This window comes from Gopherus evgoodei, chromosome 4 (assembly GCF_007399415.2).
Source record: "Gopherus evgoodei ecotype Sinaloan lineage chromosome 4, rGopEvg1_v1.p, whole genome shotgun sequence".
Classification (NCBI taxonomy): domain Eukaryota; kingdom Metazoa; phylum Chordata; order Testudines; family Testudinidae; genus Gopherus; species Gopherus evgoodei.
In genome coordinates, this window is record NC_044325.1 from 137,587,031 (window position 1) to 137,598,098 (window position 11,068).

At 46.2% G+C, this 11,068-nt stretch overlaps 1 long non-coding RNA gene across 3 annotated transcripts; it reads right to left on the bottom strand.

The window, feature by feature from the left end:
• Window positions 1-317: 317 nt before the first annotated feature.
• LOC115650833 lies at window positions 318-6,336 on the bottom strand. Of its 3 annotated transcripts, none has more exons than XR_004000228.1 (5): window positions 6,260-6,312; window positions 4,694-4,841; window positions 3,525-4,147; window positions 2,681-2,862; window positions 318-509 (listed from the first exon to the last, which is right to left on the bottom strand). It is a non-coding gene; the product is annotated as an uncharacterized LOC115650833 (long non-coding RNA). The 3 variants fall into 3 exon arrangements; XR_004000229.1 differs by lacking the exon at window positions 4,694-4,841 and adding an exon at window positions 4,454-4,507 and having other exon boundaries at window positions 6,260-6,307; XR_004000227.1 differs by lacking the exon at window positions 4,694-4,841 and having other exon boundaries at window positions 6,260-6,336.
• Window positions 6,337-11,068: the final 4,732 nt, after the last annotated feature.

Here is an 11,068-nt window from a genome sequence, read left to right on the forward strand (position 1 = left end):
AACAAGTCATTGTCTGTATGAAAGTTTAGTTTGTATTGACTTGGCTAGTGCATTTCATGTAACCTGTCGTAACACTAAGCAAATAGCTAGAGGGGGTATGTGCATCCCTGGGGTGAGAATCACTGCTCTAAAATGCTGAATCACAAGCAGCTCCAATATAGGTTAAGTTACAAACAAGTACGCAGGAGGTGACTGACAATGGCAAGGTACAGCACAGGTCTCAGTCTGACAGAATGAGACAGCTACCCAAAATGATTGGGAGCAAGAGTCCTCACGTGAGTGAAAACTCTGAGGAGAGAGACGCAGAGGAGACTGGGTGCTCTGAAACATTTATTACTGCCAGTTTAGTAGAGGCGCTGTGGTTTCCCCATGGTGCTCTTGATGTACAACATGCACATTCTGATAGTTCTTCAGCAAGAACACCAGAAAGTCAATGGCCAGGTGAAAGTTGTAGACTAGCTCATCTTCAGTCATTTTCACATGCCAACGGCCACTGCCAGACAAAGCACCTGGGGCAGGGAGAAGGACAATGTCATCGTTCAGCTCCAGTGATACAGACTTTATAGTACAGTCAGTTTAAAAGTAACCATAAAATAGGTTAAGTAGATTCAGTCATCAAAATATGTACATAATTAGATTAAGGGGCTGATTTAAATCTGTGGAATTTACGTGTAGGCTGCAATTAAGTCTTCCCATAAATCTTTTTTTAAAAGATAAAATGTTGTACTACAGGGTTTACAATTCCCCAATTACAACAATTCCTCCACAGCCTGGAAATGCTTTATGGAATTCCAAAGTTTCCAGAGTTTGATATTTGAAGACTCCATTAAATGCACCATTTGTGAAATTTAGATCTGAACAGCTTTACATTCGACCACGCTCAACCTAATTTTTTCAGTTCCTTTATCAAAAAACCAGACATAACTTTGCCACTGGCTTCCACATGCTGTAACTAAACATGTATGCTAAAAAACTGGGTGCAATCTTTGCTGATGATTAAACTAGTCAGCTAATTATACAGTACTTTTATTAGAAGATCTCAAAGTGCTTTAAAAGAGGTTGTAAGTACGATTCTTCTTGTTTTGTAGATCAGAAACTTGAGGCAGAAGTTAAGTGACTTGCTCTAGACCACAAGATCAATGACATACTAGGGAAGAGAACTGAAATTTATCAATACTCAGTCCAATACACTCTCCCCCCTACGCTATGCAGTAAAAATTTTCAAAGATAAATCTCCCCTCCCCAATCAACAGGTTTCACAAAATCACTAATCCATGCTGCACAGAATATTTGTTTTACAATAATCTGTTGTTTATATTTCATATTAGAAAAATCATTAGGATCATATTATTTCTGCTTTTTTGCATTTCAACCACCAAGCTTTGCTCTTCCTTCTGTAAACACCACCCCCAGGTACTAAATGTGCTCAAATCTATGATATATAGCCAGATTACAGACTGAAAAGTTTAAAATGGAAACAATAGATCAGTGCTGCAGTGCCAGGAATTCAGTAGCTCAAGTTGTTTAGTGAAAGATTGCTATGTTCAAAGACCACCACTTTTGCTCTTGGTTCATTCAAGTTGTTTTTAAATCAAGTGGCCAATTAAGCTTGATGGGGAATACTCAGTGTGATGCAGTAGGGACTGTCTGTGTGGGGAGTGGGAGAGCAGAGGAGGACTTTAGGGGATGGATGATGCCAGAGCCTGTAACCTGAGCTAGGTAAGGGAGGGGAAAAGGTCAACACCTTTGCCCGGGAAGGGGACAAAGGAAGGGAGTGGCAAGAGGGAAGCAGTTTGAGTTTGGGCTTGGGGCTGGATGGGCGGAATTCAGGGTATCCTAGCTAGGATCCAAGCACCCTGAAAGCCCAGAAGGACTCGGTGGAGGGGTCCTGACTGTGCCTGCAAGCTCTGCTGTAACCTGTGTTCCTGTTGTCCAATAAACCTTCTGTTTTACTGGCTGGCCAAGAGTCACTGTGGGTCCCAGGAAGAGGGGTGCAGGGCTGGACTCCCCCACACTCCGTGACACTCAGTCAAGCAATATTTGCTGAGTCATGTTTCAGCCATCATGATGCCAGACATGAAGATTAAGCATTTGAATTAGGGCTGTGTTCATTTAAAACTCTGGTTCCGTCCTCTATATTAACTTTCTTGAAAGTTAAACTTTTAAAGCAAATACAAGAAAACACTACTCGAAACTCACTGTTTCACCTGTAAGACTGAAGTTCATTTACACAGTATTAAGTATAAAGCTTCAGCTACTACATACATCTATATAATACAAACCTATTATGCTAATTCCTGGCTAACTGCAGGAGCCAGTCATGCCAGGTGCTGTGTACGTCCTTAATTCCCACTGACTTCAGTGAGGGTCAAGAGCCCTCAGCATTTTCCAAGTTCAGGCCCCTTAACGTGCATCTGTAGTTTAAAACAAATTGTAAATTCCCTCCATCCTCAGGTTAGCATCTGAATGCTCTGTGTTCCCTAAACACACAAACTGAGATTGACAAGATATTTTCCACTAGCAGCTGCCTTAACAACACTGGAGGAAAACTGCAGTCCAGCCCTGACAGTGCAAATCCACGTATAATGGCAGGCAGCCAATAGCTTCATTATAGTCCTGACTCCCGTCACATGCTGTGTAACTGACTTCTGAGGTCTAGTGTTCTGCATTTATTGTTTACCTTTTTCATTTGAAATTTGATGATAGACTGGATTTCATTGACCTTGGCCACCATGTTTTCATTGTGAGCGAAGAGGGAGGGGAACTTGGCAGCTTTGTTCAGACCCTGACCCAAGGTGAGACGATCTGATCAGGATTCTGAAGGGAGGGACTCTGAAGCCAGACAGGCACTGTACTTCTTAGCTATGGAAAAAACAAAAGAGATTAATGCATAGAACACTGCAGTTCTGCTCACACCTATTTTAATACAGGGCTTGATTTACACCTCACTTACAGAAACCTGCAAACTGTTGTGAGCACTTAATGGTTCTTAGCAACAAAGGCTCTTTGTATATTTACAGGTTTCAAAGTAGCAGCTGTGTTAGTCTGTATCCGCAAAAAGAACAGGCGTACTTGTGGCACCTTAGAGACTAGCTTTCGTGGACTACAGCCCACTTCATCGGACGCATAGAATGGAACATATAGTGAGGAGATATATACACATACAGAGAACATGAAAAGGTGGGAGTTGCCCAACCAACTCTAAGAGGCTAGCAAAGAATCCTGTGGCACCTTATAGACTAACAGAGGTTTTGGAGCATGAGCTTTCGTGGGTGAATACCCACTTCCTCAGATGCATTCCTCAGATGCTAAGAGGCTAATTAATTAAGATCTATGTAAAGTCTGACACCTTCAGGAGACATAATCTTCCCTTATGGCAAGTTTCTATCACATTTTAGCAGTAGCATTTCTCCTCCATCTCTTGGAGTTTATACCAGCCACTGTCTGCATTACATTACCTGGTATTTCCAGGTAACCTCTATCCACACAAATTACAGGACTATTGGTAGCATAGTTCTACTCACCTTTTTCACTAGCTTCTTGTTCTTGAGTTTCTTCAGAGCCTTGATGTCCACATGAGGGATATTTGACTGCTTTGGCTTCATCAGTGTCACTGGACCTCCAACATGCAGAGTGAGAATTTAGGGCACAGGAAGGACTTGAGCCTGTCAGGAAGGGAAGATGACACCACCACACTGTCCTTCTGCACTGTCAGTACCACACACCCTGAGGGAGTAGACAGTGCTACAGCCCAGAAACCTTACAACAATCACCTGTGAATCTTTATCCACCTGCCTCTAATCTGGCTTCTCCAGCTGGTCAGAGGGATCAGCACAGGAGCCTCACCACATCTCCTCTCACATTTTAAGACCCAGGATAGGGGTCTGTCCAGCCATACCACTTGCAGACTGGGTGTGTATGTGTATGAACTACCCAGGCAATTCAGCACTGCACCCTCCTGCCATTATATCAAGCAGTCAATGTGTTGCCAACCACATGTACATTCAAAGTGCCTGGAGGGAGAAGGTTGCAGGCCAAAGGCTGGGTGGAATCAGAGAGGCGCCAAGCCTGACTGTGCCAGAAATGTCTGTCCTTCTGTGGGTCATAGTTTTTCAGGCTGATCAGCAGCTCCACAGTTTCCGCAAACCTGAAGACAGAATAAACAAAAGAAGCTTCAAGTAACTGCAGATTCACCCAAAGTTAGAATTTAAGAACCCAGTAAAACAAGATGAATATCAATATGCATAGAAAAAGCTGTGATGATAGTTAGAGCATGGATACTCTGCCACAAATCCTATTCTCTCTTCACCAGAGATTTCCAGTTATGGAGTTGGCATTTAGAGAAAGGCACTACCCACAACACAGAGGAGAGTTCTTTCTTGCGTGGTTTCACTTGAATCCCTTGCAGTGGTCTAAGATACAACACAGGAGTGAGAGTCAGAATTACACTCACTGACGTGTTGTGCAACCTCTTTCGTTCAGCTTGTGTGTGCCTCAGTTTCCTCATCTGTTTAAAAAAATATGAATAATGCATATCCATTGTTGTAAAATAATTTGTGATCTTTGCCCAAATCATGTTATATACATGCAATTGTGAGGTTGTCATCACAAATAATAAAGTAAAAGGAAACCTAAAAAAAAAAAAAAAAGGCTCTACAGCACTGCATCATACAGGGTGAAACATGAAACTTACTGCTGGGGATTTGAAAGACAGAGCAGATCAGAAACTTGAAGGGATCAGCTGAATTAATCACTCTGGACAGGATGCAACTGCAGGTACACTAGCACCTAAAACCACCTTTTATCCCACCAACCAGGGTAGTCGGTTAGCCTGCAGCATTCTGGGGGAATTAAACATTAAAGAATACAACAGGGGCTAGTGCAGCAGTAATAAAAATGGAAGTGACAGCGACAATGGTGAATTGTAAATGAGATCCTTTGTTCTTTTATCTTCAATAATCTCAGGGGCTCAGAGCACAGGGAATCCCTGTTTTTCAATATAGTAACAATTTCTCTTTTCAGCCCATTTCATTCCACAGCCCCAGTGATGCTGAAGCCACAAAACCCAAATGAGAAAAGCAGCCACAGTGATGGTTTCTTCCTCAAAGAGTTTATAAAATATAGCTGGATTCACAAAAGAACTAGCTAAAGTCATGGAGGGCAGGTCCAGCAATGGCTATTAGCCAAAACAGTCAGGTACACAACCCCATATTCTGCATGTCACTAAGCCTCTGTCAGGAGCTGGGACTAGAGTCATTGGACTGGAAGGGACCTTGAGAAGTCATCTAATCCAGTCTCCTGCACTCATGGCAGGATTAGTTATCTAGACCATTCCTGACAAGCATTTGTCTAACCTGCTCTTAAAAATCTCCAATGATGGAGATTCCACAACCTCCCAAAGCAATTTGTTCCAGTGCTTAACCACCCTGACAGTTAAGAAGTTTCTCCTAATATCGAACGTAAAGCGTCCTTCCTGCAATTTAAGCCCATTGCTTCTTGTCCTATCCTCAGAGGTTAAGAGCAATTTTTCTTCCTCCTCCTAACAACCTTTTACATACTTGAAAACTTATGATCCCTCTCAGTCATCTCTTTTGCAAACTAAACAAACCCAATTTTTTCAATCTTCCCTCCTAGGTCATTTTTTCTAGCCCTTTTTATTGCATTGCCCTGGACTGTCTCCAATTGGTCCACATCTTTTCTGAACTGTAGCACCCAGAACTGGACACAATACTCCATTTGAGGCCTAATCAGTGCAGAGTATTCGGGAAGAATTACTTCTTGTGTCTTGCTTACAACACTGCTTCTAATACATCCCAGAAGGATGTTTGCTTTTGTTGCAACAGTGCTACACTGTTGACTCATTTAGCTTGTGGTCCCCCCTGACGCCCGGGTCCCTTTAGACAGAGGGGGGGTGTGTGTGTGTGTGCGCGTGCGTGGGTGCGCGCAAAACTCGCTGTTCCTTCCTAAACAGAGACGTGTGTGTGTGGCTTGAATTTTAATCCCATCCGCCAAGCACTTGCACGCCCCCCGCCCCGCTTAGTATCTTCCGCAAACATGGTACGTGCTGGCTACACCAGTCTCCACATCACTGATACTGAAGCGAAGCGGCCCCACAACAGATCCCAGGGGAGGCCCGGCCCTGCTGGTGGCCGGCCCAGCCCAAGGCAGAGCCAATTCCCCGGGAGGGCCGCGCCCAGTGCAGGAGCCGGACCCGCCGCCGGGCGGCACCTAATCAACCTTCAGCCCCCCCGACACGCACCGCCCTGTCGGGCCGCCAGCCTGAGACAGCCGTGGGGGCGCGAGCTTTGCCAGTTGCTCCTGATGAAGAAGGGCCTGCTCTCGCGAGAGTTGGGCGTTGGCGCCAACGGGACGCCATTTTGGTAGAGGCGGAGGGAAATGGAAAATGGCTTTGTGTGGGCGCCATCTTGGGAGAGGCAGATTGGTGCGCAGGGCAGCCTGCGCGCAGTGATTTCCTTGTGTACGCGCTGCTGGATGTTCTGATAGCGGGAGAGCCGGGAGGCCACGTGCCACGCGCCCGGGGGGTGGGGGCCAGAGCAGGGTGCTGAGATCCATTGGACCAAACTAGCACCCCTGGTTCCAGCGACAGGCCAAGCTCAGCAGAAGCAGAGCAGTGCGTGTGCGGCTCTGCCCCGCGCTTTCATACTGGCTGGGGATTTAGCAAGTTGGGAAGTTGGCTCGATGCTTGGCTTTGAAGCCCAGGCTGCTTTGTCAGAGCCAGCAAAAAAAAAAACATGTGTGGGCCAGGGTACACAGCCTGCTGGGATTTCCCAGAATACATGGGGTGTGGGGTCCACCCTGACTGCCCAAACTCACCCCGCACTGTGAATACCCAGAGCCTGGCATGGCGTTGCCTTGTGGCAATGTCCTCGCTGAAGTAATGGTGCTAGAGGAGGACAGGGAGGCTTATTAACTGCCTGAGATCTCTGAGGGAAGAGAGCCCATAGACCATAAAGCCAGAGTGGTGCTAAGCACATACAGAGACATCGCCCAGATGAGACATGACAAGCAAGACTTTACATCTCACTTAAGCGCTTCCTTATTTCAACAAATTATTAAAATGCTCTAATCAGAGGCATGTTGCCTTAGTCAAAACAGCCCAACAACTCTCATAAAGGCAAACAGCAGCAGCACTGGGGGGAGAGTGTTAGTTTTCAGGTTGAACCACAACAGTGTGATGAGTGTTACCGAGTGACTTGTGACAGGTAACCTGGTTCCCATCTGTCAGACACCAACAGCTTCTATCACGCCTGAAGACATGCAGCCTAAACATTAGGAGCTATGTTCAGTAATGGGATGTATTTCCAAGCTATCACTTTGTGTGCTAATGCTAGAGGATTACGTGTTCATACAACACTAAATCCCGATAATAGTGAGTTAAGGTGAATGGCAACAAGTTGTAAACAAGTTTTAAATATGGGTTAATAGCCTACATTAATATAGGATTCTACATTTCCCCTACCAGCGGTTGTGATGGCACACCTACCTGAAACAGGGCAGGAAAACTGTTCTAGGATATTGCCAGCAGGGAATCCTGAAGTTGGGACTTTTCAAGGGAGTACAGACAGAGTTTCAAATGTGTCTTGTTTTTTAAATAGTCCCACTCTTTTCATGCTTGAGATTTCAAATGGTCGGCGTTAGAAGCACTGCAGTATAATTTAAAGGCCAAAACTATCTTATGTGCTCAGGAGTCACAAGCAAAGTAGGTCCTTCCGCATGTATATTTGACAAGTTACTCAGATGCAAAACTAGCTGCAACAAGGCACGTTAGACTAGAGGAACATCAGAACTGCCTAAAAACTTAGTAAAAGGATCAAATTCTCATCCATGACACTGCATGTGAGTGGTAAATGTTTTGCGCCTTCCTCAGCCTTGCCCCTCAACGCCAGCCAGTGGGGAACAGATGAGCAGCTTTGATCACTTAGTGCTAAAGGGTTTTACACTTATGACCCAGCAGGCATTTCCTTGGTCAGTTATTTTCACTTTAAGTATAAACTAAATTTTGGGGCATTCCTGGGCTTAAGAGGATTAAGGAGGAAAGCCCCAGCAGTGGATTTCCCTAAATATATTACGCACAACAGCTGATTAAATCCACATGGACAGTGCCACCGTCTGCCCCCACAACCCAACAGGCTTGGTTTTAAAGCATAGATGGGATATGGGTTCATGATCAGAACTCTCCTCCCTGAAAGCTAATTGCTAACCACCAACTCCATGGGGCCATCAGATGGACACATGATTATGTGACTTGTACAAGCTTAACTAATAAGATCCAGTTGTGATGAAGTGGAAATTTTCTGTAATATGTGTATGAATCCTATGTGATCCTCAGTTCCACTATACGCTGCATTGTTATTCAGCAGGTGGAAAAGGCCTGTTTGTGCTCGAGGCTGGCTAAGAGATACAGGTATTAATGGCACCTGGCTTTCTGAGGCCAGGTCTACAGTAGAAAATTAGGTCGACATAACTACATCTCTCAGGGTGTGAAAAATCCACTCATACCCTGAGCGGCATAGTTCAGCCAATCTCAGCCCCCACAAAGGCAGCGCTAGGTTTACAGAAAACCTTTTCTGTCAAGCCAGCAACCGCCTGCTGGGGAGGCAGAGGCTGATGAGGGACGCCCTCCCTTTGGCATAGGTAGTGTAGCCAGTCTGTGGTGAGACACATCTATGTTTTTAAGGCCATTGAAAGTGTTTAGATCAGCTTAGAATGTGTTTTGTTTTTATTTAATTTGACCAAATCTGACTTGTGCTTTGACGCATAATCATTTAAAATCTATCTTTATAGTTAATAAATCTGTTTGTTAAGTCGACCTGAAGCAGTGTGTTTGGTATGCAGAGTGTCAGAGGCTCCCCTTGGAATAATAACCCTGGTACATATCAATGTCTTTGTTAAATCAATGAATTTATATAAGCTGCAGCATCCAGTGGGCATAACTGGACACTGCAAGACGGAGGTTCCTAGGGTTGTGTCTGGGACCGGAGATATTGGCTAGTGTCATTCGCTTGCAAGTAGCTGGGAGCAGCTGACATGCCAGAGGCTGTGCATGAATGGCCCAGGGGTGGGGGCTCTCACAGCAGAGCAGGGTAAGGCTGGCTCCCAGAGTCAAGGATTAGTGTGGCCTAGCAGATCACCGGTCCAGATAACACCAGAGGGGAATGTCACACCCACCTCTCAGTAGGGAAGCTGGGCAACATTCCCCAGCACCAGAACAAAAGAATTGGCTGCTGAACGGATTGGGACTCTCACCTGGAGTCTGACCAAGGACGTTGGACTAAGAGACACATAGAGCTTGATCACGGGGCTCACTGCAGCTTGGCTGGACGCTGGGCTAAGCAGAATGGGTGATGCTTTGACCGTCATGTCTCTGTGCTAACCTAAGGCCTTCCTGTGCTGTGTCCCAGTTGACTAATAAACCTGACTTTTGACAATGCTGTCCGAGCGTCACTGCAAATGCTTACTGAGATGCATTAATCCCTGAAGAGTGTACAAATCTCCATCAGGAGTCTCTCTCTCTCTGGTGGACTCGCCAAACAGAGCTTGTGGTGTGAAGCAGGCATGCTGAAGGCCTAGAGGTCCAGTCTAAGGGAGTGGAGAAGAAACATGGGTTACCCTGGAGGAAGAATGGGATCCTAGGAGGGTTGGGCACAGGTGAAGGCCTCCTAGAGACTGTTCCAAAGCTGGGGGCATAGCACCAATCTTGTGGATCCGTGACACAAGTATATTTGCCTTGATGATCCACTTCAGGAAGTGATGCCCTAGAAGTTCAGCCACTATACAGATATCTGCAGCTGGGACAAGGAGAAAGAGGGACACCCTGACCCAAAGAGCCCCCAAGATTCTTAGCCCTGAAAATAAATCCACCCTGCTTCTGCAGCGCCTCCTTTTCTGCCCAGCATGGCGAGCTATGCGTCGTGTGTGAACTCTCCCCAGCATTGGTAGCAGCTACATAAAACTAAAAACAGCTAAGGATGAAATGGGTTTGGAGCGAATGTATTAACAGCAGCAATGGCAAATTCTGGGAAGAGGCCATCTGTACAATGAGCCGTGTGTGAACTGCTGCGTTTAAACCAGTGGTCCCCAAACTTTCAATCATGCCCCCTTGCCTAACCCTGTCCATGCCCATCCCCTATGCCCCAGAGCTGGGAGCGGGGCCCTGGCTCCTTAGTGGGGAAGAAACATGGACAGGGGGGCTAAGAGGTAGCATTGCCAATTTTGGTTGGATGTATTCCTGGAGATTTAAATCACATGATAATCTTTAATTAAAGATTAATCTTTAATTCCTGGAGACTCCAGGCCAATACTGGAGGGTTGGCAACCCTAGTAAGGGGGCCAGGTCTGGACCCGGAACAGAGCTGCAGCTGGGGCCAAGGCAGGAGGGGCAGGACTGGAGCAGGGGCTAGGAGTGGAACCAGGAGTAGAAGCCGTGGCCAAGACTGGAGCTGGGGTGAGGGCCAGGGTCAGAGCAGGTGCCACTCCCAACATGGGCTACCTCAGGCCCTGCCGCCCCCCACAGTTTGGGGACCTCTGATTTAAACACACTGTCTCTACCTACATTAATTGCAGCATTAAAGGGACAGCATCAAGTCAAAATAGATCTGAAGTCTGTGCTTTGGGAGAAAATGCTTACCGACACTTAAGACCCACAGGCCCATTTCCCATCACGTCCTCTGTAGAGAGGGACTGAGCAGCTCCATGATTTTGCACTCCCATCGCTATTGCTATGTGATGTGCATCAGTCCATTGAGATCATACCACACTGAACTGTGACCAGGGTCTCAAGACTACATTTATTAACTCAGCCCTGCCCCAGCCTCTGGCAGAATAGGGAGTCAGGGGATGGACAAAGTGACAGAGTCGGGCAGTGTTAGTGTAGCCATATTGGGCCCAGGATATTAGAGGCAAGACAGGTGAGGTAATAGCTTTTATTGGACCCACTTCTCTGCCAAGTGAGACAAGCTTTTGAGCAACGCACAAGAGTTCTTCAGGTCCTCTCCCCATCAATCACTAGGCAGCCAGCTGAGGCCGGCTAGCGTGGAAAGAGACACTG